This window comes from Centruroides sculpturatus, unplaced genomic scaffold, assembly GCF_000671375.1.
Source record: "Centruroides sculpturatus isolate CEXI.00-Female unplaced genomic scaffold, Cexi_2.0 scaffold1434, whole genome shotgun sequence".
Taxonomy (NCBI): Eukaryota; Metazoa; Arthropoda; class Arachnida; order Scorpiones; family Buthidae; genus Centruroides; species Centruroides sculpturatus.
The window spans coordinates 141,593-162,256 of record NW_019386435.1 but is presented as its reverse complement, the minus strand read 5'-3'; the positions used below and the strand labels follow the sequence as shown (position 1 = coordinate 162,256).

At 29.8% G+C, this 20,664-nt stretch overlaps 1 long non-coding RNA gene across 1 annotated transcript; it reads left to right on the top strand.

The window, feature by feature from the left end:
- The first annotated feature begins 15,658 nt into the window (after positions 1-15,658).
- LOC111614958 lies at positions 15,659-20,123 on the top strand. Its single transcript, XR_002755013.1, has 5 exons — positions 15,659-16,254; positions 16,420-16,535; positions 16,692-16,759; positions 18,508-18,693; positions 20,067-20,123. It is a non-coding gene; the product is annotated as an uncharacterized LOC111614958 (long non-coding RNA).
- The last annotated feature ends 541 nt before the right edge of the window (positions 20,124-20,664 follow it).

Sequence of the window (20,664 nt, the reverse complement as noted above, 5' to 3'; positions counted from 1 at the left end):
ACATATATACAAACATTCTCAAAATTAATACAAAGATTAAAATTTCTATATCTGTCTGAGAATAATTTTTTAAAAAGATATAATATAAGCAGACAAATAAAAACATAGAATGACGCTCGAACGTGTAGAGATGAATCCTTGAAAACCTCATTTCAATGGAATTTACAGCGTGTAGTTACCGTACAATTATTTTATTTACTAAAATAATTTATACGATTCGGTAATTACGTATAGAACATTCATAAAAAGGATAAAATTTGAAGACACTGATGGGATTTTGATCTAGAGTAATGCATTATGTAACAACGAGTAACGCGATACACGGGATATCAATATATTCGATATAAGTGAAAGCTGAAAAATGTAAATCTTATTTATAAAATGATCCACTTTTTTGAATAAATGGTGAAATTCAACTATTAGCAAAAATATTCTGACTAATCTCTTGAGATAAGAGTATGTATGGACGTTAGTATATGTGTTGGGCACGATTTTCCTCACTTTCTTTGAAGCTTAATAACTCCTGTGCTTTTTGTCTAAAATTTCTGAAATTTTGCAGCAGGTTCGTTTATTAGGGAGAATGATACTATTAAATTTTGATAGTTAAAGGTCAAGGGGTGAGGAGATGAAGGGTGTCGTGAGTTTCTCCGGTAGAGTCGGACTTAATGACGATTTTACTGGTTATTAATATTTACAATTTTTTAAATAAAAGAATCCCTACCCTCAAAATGAAAGTTTTTTGTCATTTTATAATAATTAATTCATAAAAGATTTTTAAATAAAATATCATAACAGATGGAGCCACCAATTGTTGCCGGGAAAGTTAAGCGACTCGGGATTTGTTTAAAATTATATATCAATAAAAACAGAAATATTGTGAGTCAAAAGTCTCCATACAAAGCATAAGGGATTTAGGATATGCTGCAACATCAGACGTGTTAACACGTATTTATGTATATAGATGCATGTTATAACACTCCAATTACATTTTAGATTTCTCACTTAATTGTATTGTAGAAAAATACAGGAAAAATCAATTTTTCTTTCTGTTCTGACTTACAGAGAGTAGATAACTCCAAATTTCTAAAACATATCAATAATAAAATAAAAAAGTTAAAAAAAGTAAAGGCAAACCCAATTGCAGAGAAACACTTTATTACACTTTCAGACTCCTTACGCCAAAAAATTTGTCTCCTCAGTAGGGTTTTCAGCATACAGTTCAAACTCCGAAAATATACCATTACGAATTTCCATCTTTTATCGCCAAACTGGTGGCATTTCCATGGGTTCAGTAATTGGACCGAAATTAGCAGAAATCTATATGTTAGATATGGACAAAACTTTATCAAACCTAAAAGGCATTATATTTTTCGCAAGGTATGTCGACGACATTGATTATATATAATAGTGTAATAACGACACCTATTCGAATATTGAAACAAGCCAATGAGATTAATTCTTCACCCAAGAAACCGAGAATTATAATAAAATAAATTATTTAGATATAACGATTATAAATCGTCTTGAATATTGTAAATTTGAAAAACCATGTAGTGCTATTAACTTTAAATCATATTGCCCCATAAATCAAAAACGTAATATATATTTAATGGAAATAAGAAAAATAATTTTCACAACAACAAAAACGAATATAAGAGAACAGGAAATTAAAGCAACACACAAGAAGTATATTCTAAACGAATATCCAAAGAAAATATTAAATAATTGGTATAACCAATTCATATTAGATAGATATAAAGTGAAAGAGACAAAACAGTACGTATCCTTTCCTTATATAAAAGGCATATATGAAAAATATAATAAAATTCTTAATTAAAATGGTTCCAATTCAAAATAATAGGTTGTCCAATCTGACGGTTATAAGAAGTATTAAAAAGGACCCATTAGAAGAAGAAGGTGTGGTCTACAGGCTCGAATGCACGTGTATTATTTCTAGTTTCTATCCTGGTGAAACAAAGAGAAAATTGAAGACCAGATTGTCCGAACAATTATAATAATAATTCACCTATCTTTTATTATTATTGTATTAATAACTGTGAAATTAACATTAATGATGTAAAAATTGTTTATAAGGAAAAAAATAATGTAAAAACGTGATGGAATATTGTCGGATTTTGAACTGTGCTGAAAACCGTACTGAGGAGACGATATGCATTTAGAGGGTCTAAAAGTGTAATAAAGTGTTTCTCTGCAATTGGGTTTGCTTTTACTTTTTTTAATTTTAATTTTTATTTCATTATTGATATGTTTTAGAAATTTGGAGTTACCCACCCTCCGTAAGTCAGAATAGAAAGAAAAATTGATTTTTCGTGTATTTTTCTACAATAGAATTAAGTAAGAATTGAATAAATTTAAATAATGATTTTGTACATCTTAGATCATAAGTGATTACATAATAAAGGAAACTGTTGTGTGTCAATTTTGAATTATTATGTATTGTAACTAATACATACTTTCATTTTTTCCTCTTCAAAAAATTATTTTACGAACATTTACCACAAAGAAGTCGATAAAGTTAACGAAAAAATGTTTCTTTTACCTTATTTTTATTTCAAAAATTAAGGCAAGTAGCTTATAGATTTTTCTATTTACGGAGATTAGACTTTAAACAAAGAATCGATGAAGGTTTAAAGGAGCCGGAAAAAACAGAATTTAGTCGTGGAATTAATATGATATCGATAGTTAAGTTGATATTAAAGGTTAAAGGTCATGTAGAATTTTTAGTTTTTTTTTAATATAGAAATTTGTTACTGGTCGGATCGATTAAAACGTTTATGCCATCTGCACAAATTGTTCTTTTTTTGTATCAGAGTCATACATTACTGTGACATTGTTTTCTAGATGAACACGTATAATATATATATATTTGATATCGTCCATTAAATTTTTTATTTTTTAGTTTTTAGATGTTATTGATTCGAGAAAGACGGAATTAAAATAAAATAATTTCTTAAATTTCTTATCTACGTTTCCTTCCTGGTCTGGTGTCGTTTAAGTGCCTTATTCATAGTTTACATATACAAACAAGCAAAAATACGAACCGATTTTATTGAATTCTGATGCTAAACAGCAATTATACGGGGTTGGAATGACGTAAAAGTTTGTGAAGAAGTGATGTTTGATGATCGAAATTGCATCGATAAGATGTGTTATAAAGCAATGAGAATGTTATAGATCTCTCCCTCTTTCCCGTATCATTTTAATTAACTGTAATCACTGTAATTTCCTGATTTTCTAATTAAATTATTCTCAAAAGTTTCATCTAAGTAGAGGTATGTTTAATTAAGACACGCTTAATTATTTATTAGATGATGCCTCGTTCATTACTTAAGACAAACGCCTTAACATAATAAAAAAACTTATTATTTTTACAAGATAATTACAAAAAGTAATTGATATCGGTTGTGATGTTTTGCTAATCGGTTGATGATCCTAAGAGGCTAAACATTACACTGAGAATAAATGCATCATTCATAACTCCTTTATCAGCAGTTATAGAGAAAAAACTGTGCTAAATCAGCAGGATTCATACTGACTGACAGGGATGGGAGTCTGTAGATGCTTATGCCACTCATTCATCAATTTGTGTTCTGTACAGTAGTGTTTCTCAGCAGGGCAAAAATAGATTTCTGGGGAAAGAATTACTTGCAGGTGCTGGAAATCATACTAGTCAAGAATCTATGCTGCTAGATAGAAAATAATGTTGAACATTTAACTAAAGTTCACTTTGAATAAAGAGACCGCCAGGGAGTTGCATAACTTTCCTGGCAAAAGCGCTTATAATTGTGTGTGGCGCCATCTGTTACGAAATTTTATTTAAGAACTTTTTATATGATTTATTATAAAATTGCAAAACGTTTAATCTTCAGGGTAGAGAAGAGTTTCGTAAAAATTAAAATCTTCAAGTCCAATCCCATTAGAGATACCAAACGACCTCTTCATTTCCTGGACCTTTCACCATCAAAATTAAATAGCATAAATTCCTCTAACACACAAACTTTCTTGCAAAATTTCAGAAATATTCGACACAAAGCACAATTTCTAAGAGTCGATCAATAAATATATATATAATGAATAAGCACAATAGGTTCGTTATATCGAAAATTCGCTATATAACGTTCTTATAGACTTTCGTCACAGTAAACTATCACTAACGATTCTCGTTAACCAACAGTAGTTATGGATCCTTCCGATCGCAATTATTAACAAGAATATATAGTCATGTTAATATCACAGTGGCTGTTATACGTGATTCTATGGGCACAGATTATTACTGTGCCAAGCCATAAAGGTATAGATAAAAAAGTATTAATATTAAAAAAAATAAATTAAGAAAATTTATTTTATAAGCACTATCTAAAAGTATAAATTTACTCGTGAAATCGTAGTGGCCTTTAAAAGGATACCGCGCCATCTAGTGACAAATATAGAAATTAATTTCTTAAGCTGTTAATTTATAATTAATAATATGGTGCATATAACGAATGTTAATTAGCATATTTAATAAGCGCATCCATTATTCCATTGTTTTATAATTAAATATCTAAATATTGATGAGTTGTATATATAGTGGGTATTCGATATAACAACCTAAACAATTTCTTGGCTCTATTTTTTGTAGCCCCATAAAACTCTTGTTATAGCGAATAATTTAGCTCAGCCTTTTGAGAGATTACTATTCAATATACTGAATTTGGACGTTATATTGAATAGACCGATCTAAATTATTTACTAGATTTCACTATATCGAGAATCCATTTCATGATCCTCAATATAGCGAACTCTCAAAGGACCGAGCTAAATAATTTATCGCATATAAAGAATGGCAAGGATCAATAAAACTGTTCACTATAACGGTTAATTATTATATAAGAATCCGCATACTTTGCATATTTATTCATTAATTAATTTTCATCCATTGTGGTTCTATAGGATTCAGATTTCACGCTAATCAATAAGTATCTGAAGACTTCTATGCAAATTAGTCACCGGCAGTTGTAATCAGCATCAACTATGGTTTTGTGGTAATTCTAAATGTGATTATTATTATAGATTCCTTGAAGATAACATCAATTGCATAGTTTAATATCGGGGTTCTCGCGTTTAGGAAAAGTTAATGGAGTTAACTACAAATTATCGATGATGATGTACAAATTTCGAATGATTTTCTTCCAGTTTAGCTAAGAGAATTATAATATTTTGTTGGATAAATTAAATTCCAAGATGGTACTTCGGTAGTCACCCATCTTAAAACTTGTTAATTCGGTCTTTTGCAGTAGAAAACATGCCACAAATATCCATTTTTTACGTTTTATGAATACTTAATAAGCCATTCTAAGAGAGAAAATAAATTATATTCATCGAGAATTTTAAGCGACTTCATCACAAGAAAACTTCTGAAGAGTATCGCTGGTAAAATTTTATTTTAATGGCAAGCTAGGAATTAAGTTTGACGTATGCTAAGAGATTACGGTAGTCAGATAACCTCGATATAGTGTTGCTTTCTGGCACAAGAGTCGCTAAGGTCAAACTGTGCCACGATCCTGTGTAGTCTTCGATATAATAAACTCTGGAAGGTCCTTGCGTTTCTTTATCTAGTGAACTCTCGATATAATCAATAATTTACATTTCAGTTCGCTATATCGAGTCCACTGCATGTTTAGTACAAACGTAACTGTTTAAAATAACGAAAAATTTGTATCAGTGACACATTTAAATTTTATTTTATGGGGGTTTAATCCCTTAAGAGTCTTTGGTTACTCTCAATGATGTGTATTTAGAAAATGGTAACTAAAATATATGTTTATCATAAATTACAGATTCGATAAATATATTCTGTACTGTACATTAAGAGAATAATGCATGTAGGAAGATTATACGGGAAAATCAATCTCTATGTAAAAGGCTCCAAGTTTATGAAGTTTGAAACTCATTAAATCGAATTGTGTGAAATTTAATTATATTCATTCATTACATTAATCTGCATAAACGGAAATATGTGTTTCTATCAATAGTTACAATTAACTTTTCAATGTTTGTTGAATAATTATATACACTATCAAGAGGGTCCAGAAATCTTTAGAGGAAGGTACAGAAAGGGTATATTGTTTCCTACAAAATTTATTACCTGAGATACCCGGCTTTACTCGAGAAAACTCTCAGGAGTTTTGTCGGTCTGCAGTTGCTCTCTTTGCACCCCTAAATCAGCTCCCAAAGACATTTGATACAGTGACTACCAGATATAATAACGTTAGATTTACGAGAGATCGCTGTAATCGCTTAAAATTCGGCAGGTGTAATAAAAATAATTTATAATTTAATGATTTACAATTCAATTGGTTTGAATTTCGCACCCCTTTACCATTAATATTGATAAACTTAATGGGAAATTTGAGTTTCTTCGCTGCTTCAATGAAATAAAAGTCAATTATAATCCACTTATCTTCGTCTTTTATACATGATACACGTCTGAGCTGATTATTTTACCATTTCTTCAACGTTATTTTTAATTATAGAATATTAAAAACGTAAATTTCTCGAGCGATGTAACTAAACTTCACGATATCGAAAGCTCGTTAAAACACGTACTCCTTATTAATTACATGCTTTGATAAAACGCATTTTTCCTCAATTTTTATGTATTTTATCATCGAAGAAGAGTAATTTCGTCTTAGGAAAGTCTACAAACTTTCTGAAATAACTTACTCGTTAAAAGTTTGAAAACTTTTATTACAAAAGCATTAAAACTGTCGTTTAGGTGAGAGATTTTTCTGTCAGTAGGATTTCTATCTTTATTTCCTATTAAAACAATGACACTAAACAGTAAATTATAAATTTAGTTTCTTTTTTAGTTTATAGTAAATTATTTTCTATCAAGAGCATAGACTTTACATACGTTTTTGAGTGAAAAAGTGACTCGGTAATATCTCTAGTTGCGTACACGAAACAGTCTTAAATGTAAGTATTAAATATAACTAATACATGAGGCTCTACGAAAAGGCATTTAATTCGATATTTTGTAGACTATCAGAGGTTAAAATGAGTTTAAATGCTGAGTTTTTAAAAATACCAATTACTTGGTGTTTTAAAGAGACTACGTGACTTAATATTTGGATCACGATTAGCTTAAAAAAAGAAATAAAAACCATTTCAAATGCTTTAGAGTTGAATATATTTAACTTCAATCATCATAGAAATTTCTTAGAAATTATAGTAGTTAACCTACACCTCATTTATGCTTCCATAAATGAGGTGTAGGTTAAATAAATTTTCCATAAATTTACCTTGAATTCATTGGCACCCACCCAGATTTTTTCTTTCTTCGATCATCTTATGTCATTTTATTCTCTGTTCAAAGAATTCCACTTTAAAAAAGGGTCTTATTTTATGGCAAATTTAACTCGGTGAAATATTTGATGCTTATCAACTTTGTAATACACTCGAGAGGCTGGGACATTTGCCAATATTTATAGTTAGCATTCAGACACCTGTACAGGCACCTGTATGTTTACGTCCATTTATTTACATATTTGAAGTATATTTATCCTTATTTAGATTCAAAATCTGTTTTAGAATTTCTCTATTCTATATACGTGAGCTAGGTTTACATACAACATAAACAAGCCGCAGTATAGAACCCCCAAATTACTTCAAAATTGGTTCACCACCTAAATGGCGAATAGGTCCTTTGCTTACGGAGTCTTTTCGTAGGGCCTCATGCATTTAAATTTAATGTTCAGTCGAGAAGAATCTCGTACGCGTTTGGTGCCACAAAGCATAAATCTAGTGTAAAACAAGAAGTTCTATGCTTCGAGAACATGTAAACTATACGGTTGTTTACGATAGCAAGAATATATTTAGAATTAAATCTATCTAAAATGTTGATTTCTACAACATATAGCAATAAATTATACGTAAAAATAACTACAGAACATTAAATATTCTTGCATAAGATGTACGGTGGCACAATTTCCCCTGTAGAGCTACGAGGTCGCTATGGTACTAAACTTTATGAGCTTTGTTTTAAAGTTCATGCGAATTGAAGCACGTTATAACAGTTTTAAGAACAATAGAATAGGCTAATTATTAAGATCATCCATCATAAAGAGTGTACAGATTCGTGTTAATGTGTTAATTTGATTTTTCTAAGAAATTAATGGAACAGAAAGGTAATTTCACAATTAATTCCGTGAGAAAATATTGATTACGAGTCAATAAAATGTGAGCAACATCATTTATCCCGAATGCCTTATTAAATTTTTGTATACACTGCATTACTTCTATTGTTATTGTGGGAAATGGGACAATACGAACGTTAAAAAGTATGTCCTACAAAAGTACAGAAGTAAAGAGCCGTAGAGAAAGTTACAAAATCTAACCATCTACAAGTTATTTTTTATTGTTTTACTTTAAAAAAATAATAATTTTCCTCCCGATAACTTAGCAACGTGTACACAGTATAAACTCATGTATAGTATAATATAATTGAATTTTTGTCAAACGGTTCTTCACTCAGATCTATAAATATTGTAAATATTACAACCGTACAAAAATTCCAATTCATTAATTATCAGCAATAAATGTAGTAAATTATTCTTCAATTGCTGGAAACTCATACACCACCACAGTTAACTCCCCACCTCCATTGACTCCAATACCACAATAACCGGAAACGAAGGTAGCTCCACCGGAACTGATGCGACCACGACTGGAAGGAACGTGGACATTACGGGAAGTGGCACGTCTTTAAACGGAAGTGGCGTTGTCGTTATCGGAAGTGGCCACCGCCGCGTCATCTTCGCGAGTAGCGCTCTTATCCGGTTCGTCTATACGAGCAGTGTGATCATCGCTAAATTTTCGGGGGTGATGATTCGGAGTTTCACAGGTCACACCTTCGAACACGTAATCCGTGTCAGTAGGCGATGCTTCCTCGGTGTCGTCAGTAGAATGTCTCTTATGATTAGAAGATATAAATTTCCCTTTCTTTTTTTTGTTCGCCATTTCTTCTTTACACGGAAAGCAACACGAAGTCCACATCAAAAGGGAAATGGCGGCTGCCAAAATAATTAAAATTACTATCACTATAACTGCCACGTAGACCATTGTCGTTCACATTAATTTCGTAATTTTCATTATAAACTTGGATAGTGTCAGCTGTCTCTAGCAATTTTCACCGATTGATAACTCATCTCCTGCCTAAGAATGCAGTTGTAGTAATGGTGTAGACGATTTTCAACTCGTTGTTACTACTTAAAATGTACACCGGGACGATTTACAGTTTAAAAATTCAAGATGTGCACAAACAATATCGATAACAGATGGGTATTATTCTTTCAACTATCCAAAGTTCTTTGTGGGCGTCTCATTTTCGAAATCATAAAAAACCATAAACGATAGTGAAAATAATTATGCTTATTTCATAAAATTTACAATACAANGACACGAATTGATTACAGTTTAAAATTTAATATAATTTTTTTTGTACTGATCAGTAAATTCACTAAAAATTTTATAGAATTTAAATATTACTTTCTGAAAATATTCTGGACTTTTTGGTACTTAAATTGGTAAAAAATTAATAGAAAGTTGTATAATATTCATAGAAAAATCAACAGAAAGAAAAAAAAATCAGTAGAAAATCAAGCTGTGAAATTAATTTTTTGATTTCCAGTAGAAAAATTAGTAGTAAAAAAATCTAAAATTAAAATTTTAGAAATTTTAAATTGTAAAATCAACTCAAATTTGTTTAAATTTATAATAAACAATTCTTGTTTATATATACATACATATACAGATCAATTGACTGATTATAATATCAGTGTATATTATATATATATATATATACACAGTATTCTGATCACAAAGCTAAGCTATAAAATTTGATTTTAAAAATTACATATAAATAAAAATTACACTTAAAAAATGTTATTTTAACACAATTAATTCAATATACTAACCTGGAAGTCCAGTTCTAAGTTCAGAAATTCATACTTAGCCCTGGATAAAGTTACTTTGCGACCTAATTTAGGTTACTTTTATTATTATTTTTGCCGTTACTAAATTCCTGCGTGGAGCAGATAAGAGACAAAAAAAACAAGCTCAGATTATTGCTTAGTCTCTTATGTGACTAAGCATAATGAAAAATAATAAATGAATTTGCACTTTTTTTTTTACTCGAGAATATTGAGAACATATTCATAAATATAGCTATAAAATTGATTATTTAGAGACGTAATTAAGGAGGAAGTAATTAAATGGCGAGAAAGCGAGAAGTTTAACAAATAAAAGCTGTGGTTTCTATTACTTTGTTAGTTATTAATACTAACTGTTATGTTCTTGTGTTTCTTAGAATTTACAAGCCACGAAAAGGGATCAAAATTGGAATTAGTGGGAAAATGGGCCAGTCCATTTTTAGGAACAGTTTTTCAAAATAAGTAAAAATAGCACAAATTTCCTCAATTATATCGGTGTTTATTTCATCGTAAATACATATTTTAACCTATTTTAGCAAGTTTAAATTCACGTTTAAGTGTGAAAAAATTGTTTAAAACTTTTAAAGGCGGTATAATAAAATTATAATGTAAAAGAAATTTAATTGAACATCGTTTCGTAGAAGACAGACAAAAAAAAACAAAAGTGGATGCCAGTAAACCGGATTAAAAGTTCAACGAAGATCAAACAAGAACACGTTGAATCATCTTGCTTTATAAAAATTTAAGTGTTTTCTTCTGATAATTTTCTACCGAAATTTAAATTTTTGATAAGATTCTTCACTACAGAATTTAAATAATACAAATTAATCAATCTCACCTTCCTGATGAATTTCTATATAAACGAGATTTTAAAGCGTATGCCTCGACAGAATTAATTTCATTTAAAAATTGCCAACGTATACCTGACGAGGCATAAAAAAAAACAAAACACGTCCTTCAAAGCTGTGTGTAATTTAGGATTTCCTCTATTAAACTCAATCACTTCTCGTTCATTTAACACGAATAATTTTCAAACTCGCAGCTTAAACAGGTTGAACCTTTATCCCGTACAGAGAGCGATATAGGAAATATTAACTTTTCCCGTAAAAATGCTGCATACCTGTATGCAACTTACCTCATCTCCTGCCTAACAATGCAGTTGTAGTAGTGGTGTAGACGATTTTCAACTCGTTGTTACTACTTAAAATGTACACCGGGACGATTTACAGTTTAAAAATTCGAGATGTGCACAAACAATATCGATAACAGATGGGTATTATTCTTTCAACTATCCAAAGTTCTTTGTGGGCGTCTCATTTCCCCCACGTACTTTCTACCAATAATTTACTTTGTTGTTGACGTCATTCCGTCCGGTCACGTGAGGGATGGTTTTCGCTGACGTCAGCGCTGTAGGGAGTAGAAGGAAGTCTGGATCACGGATAAAGCCCTATTTCTTTAGTAATAAATTTTCGAATTTTGCCAAACGCCCCTCCGATTCGTTTTCTAGACTCGCTTTCCTTAATTTTTTTATTAATAATTTATGAATATTATTATCGAAATGAATAGCGTAGAGCATTCATCCGAGCTTGGCTCATAATTGTCAATAGACGCAACAAGTTGTCTCAAGGTCATTCATTCAAAAATTTTCCTTCGTTCGCTCCATCTAGGGAGGTCAATCGGAAGTTTCTTTAAGGTTCACACTTTGTTTTCGTTTCAAAATATTTCTCTGTACAATTTTTATCCTTAAATGTTGCCTTAAATATACATTACGCCGTCTGCTATTATGTAAATACAGTGAATCGGATTACAGTGTAATTTTACTTATTCGAGTTTTCTTCATAGTTATGATTTCATTTTAAAAGCGTTCGAGCATTCAATTCTATTGAGTCTACACCAATTAACCTATTTTTATAAACTTAGCAAGAAAAATTCGACAAAAATCCTAAATAATTGATAAATTCTCCACTATAAAACCTCTGAAAACTGTAATATTAATGGTCTTTCTTTCTTTTTCTTTTACACAGATTTTACCGTTTTGTGAGTGACTCAAAGGTTAGTGGGTGTGGGATTCTTGCAAGTTGTCTCTTACAGCCCTGTGGGGTTCCACTTAGGAATGTGACTGCATATTGTTTCTTGTACCCTACATTCCTATGTGGGATAGAAATTTACGGGTTTGAAATTCCACATCAACTTTTCTTTATTGATTTCTCATCGAGTGACAAACGTGTGAGTTATGCTAATTTTTAGATCAATTAGAATGCTTGTGTACGTTAAAAAATGGCGCACAGGTATATCACAATTTAAATATAGCCAAAAACCTGTACAGTTCTTTCTTGTTTGTACGATTTTCTATTTTTTTTAAAATAGAAATCTAAGATGGAGATCATAAAACATCACGATCTAGCGCGTTACTCGGGTCGCTGAATTGTCATGCAGAACTCTCATCACGATCTCTTGTGAGCTATAATTTCAGACTATAAAAAAAAGATGGGTAGAGAAATGTCTGCATTGAATAGGGTAGAAAGCTGCGGACGAAGTAGGCTGAATTAGTAGGTTGAAAAGTGCAACGTGGGTGATTACTTCTGTGAAAACGTTCAAACCAGTTGATAACGTACTAAAAAAAGACGTTGGATGATAGAAGCGAGATCTGTGCCGGATATTTTACCGTAAATTTCTAGCCATGAAGATCGTTTTGATATATTTAAATGATCTTCAAAACGCGGTTAGAGAATTTAGCAACACTTTTTCCAATATTCATGCGCTGCGAAGGAAAGTTAACAAAACATTACACGTTTACCATAGAGTAATCGAGAGAAAAATCTATATTAACAATAGAAGAATTGGATTTAACTATAGGGGAAGTTAGAAATTATATTACAAAGGATTCTGAAGCAGTTAAGCGAAACAAATACCTATGTATACGCCTATGTTTGTGAAATTATTGCGTAATTTTATTATGGGTTATCGTATTATATCGTGAAAAAGGAGAGGGAAATTTCTATAATAAGGTTGTAGAAATATGACAGAATCAAGGAAATAGAGCCTATATAATAAAAGAAATTATTAGAGATATAGTACATACTTTATCATAGCGCATCACGGAAATAAAAACGAAGAGCTTCTATAGAAAGGTGGAAGAATCGAGGAAATAAGCAGAGAATGGATATTTAGAAGAAAGTATAAATCAAAAATAAGTTCGGAGTTAATTGAGAAGTACGTGTACGTGTCGTATTGAATCATATCGCATAGCAACATATGCAAGTAGGCTATCATCTGAAAACGGTTGTGCAGGCCGGCTCAGAGGTCGGTTTTTTGGGCCTCGGACCCAAAAAACCCACTCACACTTTCGAATTTCTAAGCAAATTTGATAACAAATTCTTTCTTGACAAATATTTTTTGGCCCCACTAATAACTTTTTTCTCGAGGACCCGCAACCTCCAGCCTGTGTCCGGGTTTGTGCATAAAGTATTTTTAATAGATCAAACAAATTTTAAATACGCATAAAGATATAAAAATGTACTTTAGAAACTTTTAAAACGTTTTATTTACTTTATTTTGCTTAAGGATCGGCGTAGAATACATCTAACTATCATAGCTCATGATAGAGAAAAGAAGAAAGAGGAAAGGTTAAGTTGCAGAAAGAGGGAAAACCAAGGAAATAAGTAAGAAATGAAAGGGAAACAATTAAGACAGTAGAAAGTATAGAATAAAGATGATACAAAGAAAAAATCGAAAAGAAGATAAGCTTGGATTTAGTTGAGAAATTTTAAATTAACCTTTTCGGATCGATGCCAAAACCACGAAGCTACGAAGCTATATTACAGCAGTTTCATTGAAAACAGTAATATTTAAATTTTTTAAAGTAAAAAAAAAAATAAATAAATAAATAAATTTTAACGAGCTTATTTTATTAATTAAAATAAGAAAATTTTAATTAAAAAGTACTGTAATTTTCTTTAAAAAGGAACTGCGTGAGATTTATTAGATAAATTTCATTTTTATTCATTGACGTAGCAATTAATTTAGATTTTTAAATTTGTTAAATCGATCGATTTTGAAATATTAATTTACTTAATTGTCTTTATTATTATCGATCTTTTGAAAGTTTACTTACGTAATTAAGTTAAAGTAACTTAATAAAGTATTAAATTGAAAAAAGTTTTAGAAAAATTTATTAAAAAAATATTGCCTTAATCTTTTTTCGGTACTTTTTTTTATATTTTATTTATTTATTTTCTTAAAATTTAGTTTGATCAGCGCTTAAAATATTAATTTTATCTCTTTTGATAGATGTCAAATGCTTAATTGGATACTTACTCAACCAATCATTGACGAATCAAATTTTTAAAATTTCCTCTTTAATATTGAATTGCGAGTCTATAAGCAAAAAATTATGAAAGTTTCTAAAAAATTATCGTGTAAAATATCGTATTTTTTATATAATTAAAAAAATTTTTTAGCCATTTTTCGATGCAACGCGATACAACGAGGTTTTGTTAAGTTGCAATACGCAAGAGTTTTTCCTTTCAAAGCGCAATTTATAAGGATTTTATTATATCGTGTTGAAAATGGCTAGTTATACACTGGTTAGCAACCATCAACGGTAGCCTAAATGTAATAATTGACATTCATTGACCCAATATTTGCTTCATTGGTTGCCTCAAATAACCTTGAACGTTTCGTAACCTATTAAAACAATAAATTTTCTCAATAGGAAAATGATACTTCGTAGCAAGTTATATGATACATAAAGAATTAAAGGAGGGTTAAAATATAATAATATTAAACTAGACTAAGCGTTATATTGTAGATTTGTTTAACGCAAACAATGCACAAAAAAATGTTTGAATTTTTCTATATTTTGCGTGTCAAGAAAACTTGTTGGATAGAGTAAACGAGGAACAGAATTTATAGAAACTCTTGTAAAATATCTTAACCTATTTTATAAATGAAAAAAAATCTTTAATTTTTCTATAAATAAACAAATTTATCTTCCGTTTTGCGTGTTTGTTTAGCCTCAAGAAAACTTAATGAGAAAAATAAATGAGTTTTCCAGGAAACACGAGTTTAAAAGCGTGCAATTTTCTGACTATTATCGATCTTTTATAATAACAGAGGTCAAGGTGCATCTCTTTCTCTCTACACTTTACTATCTTTAAGCTATCTGACAAGTTTTTATTGATCCCATCTGGCTACTAGGTCTGGATAACTATCGACGAAAGGTCAGAAGGGTCGGACCACACAACGTTATCAATTTTTATAGAGGGTTGTTTCTCATCTGACTCTTAAAATCTTGTTTACTCGATAACGTTGTATGGAGAAATCACGCTGCAGATAGTTACAAAGTTATATTTTAACAAGATAAAATGGTGCAAATAAGACAATAAAATAACCAAAGGCTACTATTATCTTCTTAATCATCCATAAATTTGGGTATTCTTTAGGCATCTTATCAAAAGTGTGGCTAACTATACCCTTTTATTTTGATATACGGTTTCAAATTGTGCCCAATCTCATTAGAAGTAGTGCAAAAAGAAGATATTGTGATACAAAAATTTGGCATTGGTGCGCTTAGCTTGCAAAATGAAATTAACAATAACAGCATTGTTAAATTAATACAAAATTTTATCAATAGATGGCAGAATGTAACACCAGAGAACAGCTGTTTAGTGAAATTGATGGTTTTAACGAGGTAACCATCGATTTTTGTTTCCTCATATTTTTATGTTTAGTAACATTATAAATTCCACGTGGTCTTGACTATAGGTCTAAGGAGATACCTGAAATGTCACTTAACTCTTATACAGGAGAGTAATTGCAAGAAATGAAATGAATGTTCTGCATGTATGGTCAACATGGCGTGCAATGACGTACTGTACAGTATATGAAAAGTTATCCAATTACTACTATTATTTATTGAAAACAGTTGAAGAATTCAGTTAACCTGTATAATTACTTGAATAATAATAAAAACAGGAAAATTTGCGAATAGAAGAATTATTTATATATGAATATTATATAAATAATTTTAGTGAATATTGTTGTGAGTTATGTGACACCGTACAAGGTTAAACAGGTGTTATGATAACTATGCATTCTGTTTTCCTCTAGTGAAAGAAACAATTGTGTTGAATGACAGTTTAATACAATGTTAAAGTGGATGTTTTTGTATATTAAATAGTTGAATTTGCTAAACATGATTCTAATGAACTTTTTTATCCAGCTGACAGTCGGCAACACAATGGTTCAAGTACAGTATTGTGTAAGTTTTTCATATTATTGGCATGCCAATAACAGATTTCAGGGATTATATCTCCTAAATGCTACAGATTAAATTAATAATTCTTTTGTATTTTTGTTTGTTTGGCCATGATAATTAGTGAAATGACCAAAAATAGGATTTTGTTAAAAAATTATTTTCCTTTAGCTCTAGATAAGATCAAACTGTGTGGCTGCAGATGTCATGAGAAAATGAACACAAAAGTTATGCCATGCTTTAATTAGAGAGCTAGGACATGCCAAAACTTCTTGAACATAGTGCAGGTAAGGCTAGAGCCTTTGTCGCTTTAATTGATGTCATCTTGGCTGAAATTGTCTTGATTTAGATTGTTTACAAAAGTATTATACATGGATCATATTGAATTGTACTAGTTACATTCTTTACTAATTTTCATATATTTCCACTATATTAAATTTAAGTCGGTGTTTTCTCAACTTGTGGTCCGTGATAATGGCACGGGTGGTTTGCGGGCAGACTTAAATTAGAAGTAAGTAGTAACATAATTAATATCATATTTATTAGTTTAGTAAAGATTAAAACTTTGTTCAGGGATGATTCACTTTTAATAGATTACAGATTACTGTACTTCCAATTATGTTTCTATATTTATTAAAAACATGCTTTTATATTTATGTTAAAAATGGTACAGTATGTTCCAGATATTGGTAATATCCACATAAGTTTAAAAGAAATTAGATGTATGTAACTTAACAAGCTGTAGAATTTTTTCAGACATTTTACTGGTCTTTGAGTTTAAAAAAGTTGAGAGTTGCTGATTTAAGTAATACAGAAATAGGATTATGATCTAATATATTAACTATATTTAAGCAGTACAGTATATAATTAATATGTTATTTAAATTAAAAATTATACATATACCTTGTTGCATCACAGAATTTTTAATCCTTAAAAAATTACATTAATAATTAGATATTTGTGTTTTCAGATATTAAATTATTACTGAATACATGTTTACTAAATTGTAAAAAATGAAGAAAGAGAAGAAAAACATATGCAGTGTACTCTTGTTAATTGAAACTAATTATTGTTTGGATTAGCAAGCTGCATATAAAAAGATGCACATCAAAAAATATATTAGATTTGTCTTTAGTGCTTTTTAAGAATAAATCCATAATTTATACTTGATTTTGACTGGAGCATTTAGTCCAATATACAGTACATAGATGAGAAATTATGCATTTTATATATACAGAATTATTATGTTTATTATCATCAGCTATTGGCAGTCCACTACAAGACAAAAATACCTCTACGAATTCTCCATTCAAACCTATCCACTGCCTTCCTCTTCAATATTAGAACAGTAAATTTCCATATTTCATCTTCCTGTTATTTATGGCATCATTTCCTACTTAATTGCAATTAAATTTTCATGAAAAGTTATTTTTTTCTGTGAGGGTCTTGTAACATGACTCCTAGTAATATCTCATTTAAAAATCCAGCAAAGAGTTGCTTAACTTTCCCAGCAACATTTGGTGGCACCATCTGTTATTAAAAGTTTTTGAACAAAATATCATATTTTTAACTATTATAAAATGGCAAAAAGCTTAATTTTGAGAGTAGGGATAGGTTTTATAAAAAATGTAAATGCTATTAACAGGTAAAATCGTCATTAAGTCCAACCCTACTCAAGATACACACAACTCCCATTATCTCCTCAACCTTCAACTACCAAAATTTAATAGCATTAATCTCCCTAATAAATAAAATTTCCTGCAGTACTTCAGAAATATATGACAAAAAAAGCACAGGCATTATTAAGCTTCAAACAGGGTGAACAAAATCATGCCCCCCCCCACATACACTAACATCCATACACACAGAAATTACCCCCAAATTTATTTAATTTAAGTCTCAAGTTCTTTCCAATGTTTGGTGTTATTTTAGTTAATATATATTCAGAATAAAGGACTAAATTTTCATAATTAATTTTTTAGGACCACAGTAATCTAGACCTTTTTACATTTGATAGAATATTACAATTAGAATAATTAATTAATAATTTATTTTCCCAATTTAATTTTTTAGTTATTGTTGGGTATCCTAATTTTTTAACTAGTTTATTATATTTTAGAATAGTATAATTATTACTAAGATTTAAACTAAATTTAAAAATTAATACTTTTTTCTTTAGTTTTAGTTTCAACTTTTTAATTTTATACCCTTTATGTCTAATGATGTATTTAATGATTAACTAACTTATATTATTTATAGTATGTTTCTGCATCCATTTTGCATTAGAAGTAGGTAAGGAAAGTGTTGGAAGTTCTAGTTTTTCTTTCATACATGTACTCGGATACCAAACGTCAACCATCAGTCGATATACCTAGGGTTGCCATAACTGCCATGCATTGATATGGGACATTTATTTAACTGCTAAATAAATAAAACATGAAAAAGGTGGGTAGGTAATGGTTTATTTTACTCTGATAAAAAATCAATAAAGTTTAAGCAATGTAATAAAATGAACACACAGAATAATAAAAAAGATGCAAGGCTAGTCTTTTTTAGCTCAGACATATTTTAAAGTTGATTTTACTTTCTTAATTTTATCATTTTCTTCTTTCACATAATTATAAAATTGGGCACAAGTTTTTTTAAAATTATAATGACAGATCAAAATTGCTTCAGTTTTTTCTACTGACAACCTGTTTCTTTTGTCATTGAATTGACATTACAGAAAATATTCTGTCCACATTTGTATTGTGTGCTGGAATGACAAATAGGTATTCGCATAGTTTTATTAGACATGACTTCTGATCAATATGCTTTGTATCTGCAAAAAATTTCAGCCATTTCTATACTTGATTTCATAGTTGCTTTCATAGTTTTGGTTGGTATTATTTTTCTCTAAATAATCTTTTAGATATATAAACTGGTTGAATAGAATCTCAGTGTTGCCAATATCGATGTTTCTTACATGTGAATATGCAATAGTATGTTCTATTTCTGGGGCACTGCCGCATGCCAGTCACCTCATGCAGAGGTTAGAAAGAAAACAGGACAAATAGTAATACGGGACTGAGTAGTGAATTACGGTGACAGTCCTGTATATAGCAATTCTAGACATACCTCTTCTTCAGTTTTTGATATTAAAATATGTTGTTGATTCTCTTAAAAAATCTTTTGCAACATTTATTTCTTTTCAGCATTCATTACCTGCATAGTTAATTAACAACTTGCAAATTCAAACTCCAATTATTGGGTGCACTACTACCAAGAACAAACAACTTAGAACTTGATTCTGATCATAATTTATCATTGATTTATATAGGTTGGAGTGTCATTTTACATTTTCCATCATTTTGATTTGTCTATTTTGGGTCAGTCTTGTAATGAATGAAATTGTTGCTAACCATAACCATATTGTACATGATGATTCATTTGGGACTGAACACTGTTCAATATCTTACGATTGCACAGTCAATTTGAATAACATGTAATGTAAAACATACCTTGCTTGACTGCTTTATTATAAAATAAAGAATTGTTCTGTTCATGCATCATGCTCATGTTTTCACAAGTAAATCACTTCGTATGATTTTAATATGCTAATGTTTCGTATTGACTAATTAATTAGTTAAACTCAAATTAATTAATTGATTATGAGAAATATTATCAGAAATGTTTTATCAGGTAATGTAGCTGAAAGGAATTAAAAAATACTGTTTATTTGTAAAATACTTTTGTTCTATGTTAAGATTATTTTTGGATTTATGCATGTAAAAGCATATAGAAATCTTATTTAAAAGCTTGTTTTTAAATTAATATAGTTTCTATACTGGTGGTTTAAGGGGTCCAGCAGAACAGCACTGGGTGCCCTATCTTAGGTAAATCATTTCTATCATTTGTTGTTCAGTTTAAAACAAAACTTTCTTAAAGTACCCATTTTTACTCTTAAGCAAAAGTGCATATAAAATCATCAAAATNATAAGCAAAAAAATTCCAATTTTCTGTTAGCTGAACTCTAGAAATAGATTATCACTAAATATAAATATATAAAATATATAACTTATATATTTATATAAAGCATGATTACGTATACTTATTATACTGTATTTGCATATGCTTGTGATCCTTGTTGGTTAATTTTAAGGAGTGTAGTTGCTTTCAACAGAAAGAGTTCAATGTCAGTGCATAGTTGAGGTGACAAGAACAAAAGAAAGTGAAATTTTATGACCTTGTGTTTTGAATAATGGTCAGCAACCATGTTCTTGGAATGGATACTTTTACAGGTTATGAGATCCTAAAATCAATTTATTTAGTATAAAAGCATGATACAAAAGCAATGTAAATTAAATATATTTTTATAAATGATAAAATACCTGTTTTTATTTTTATTATTGATTTTATTCATGTAATTTATACAAT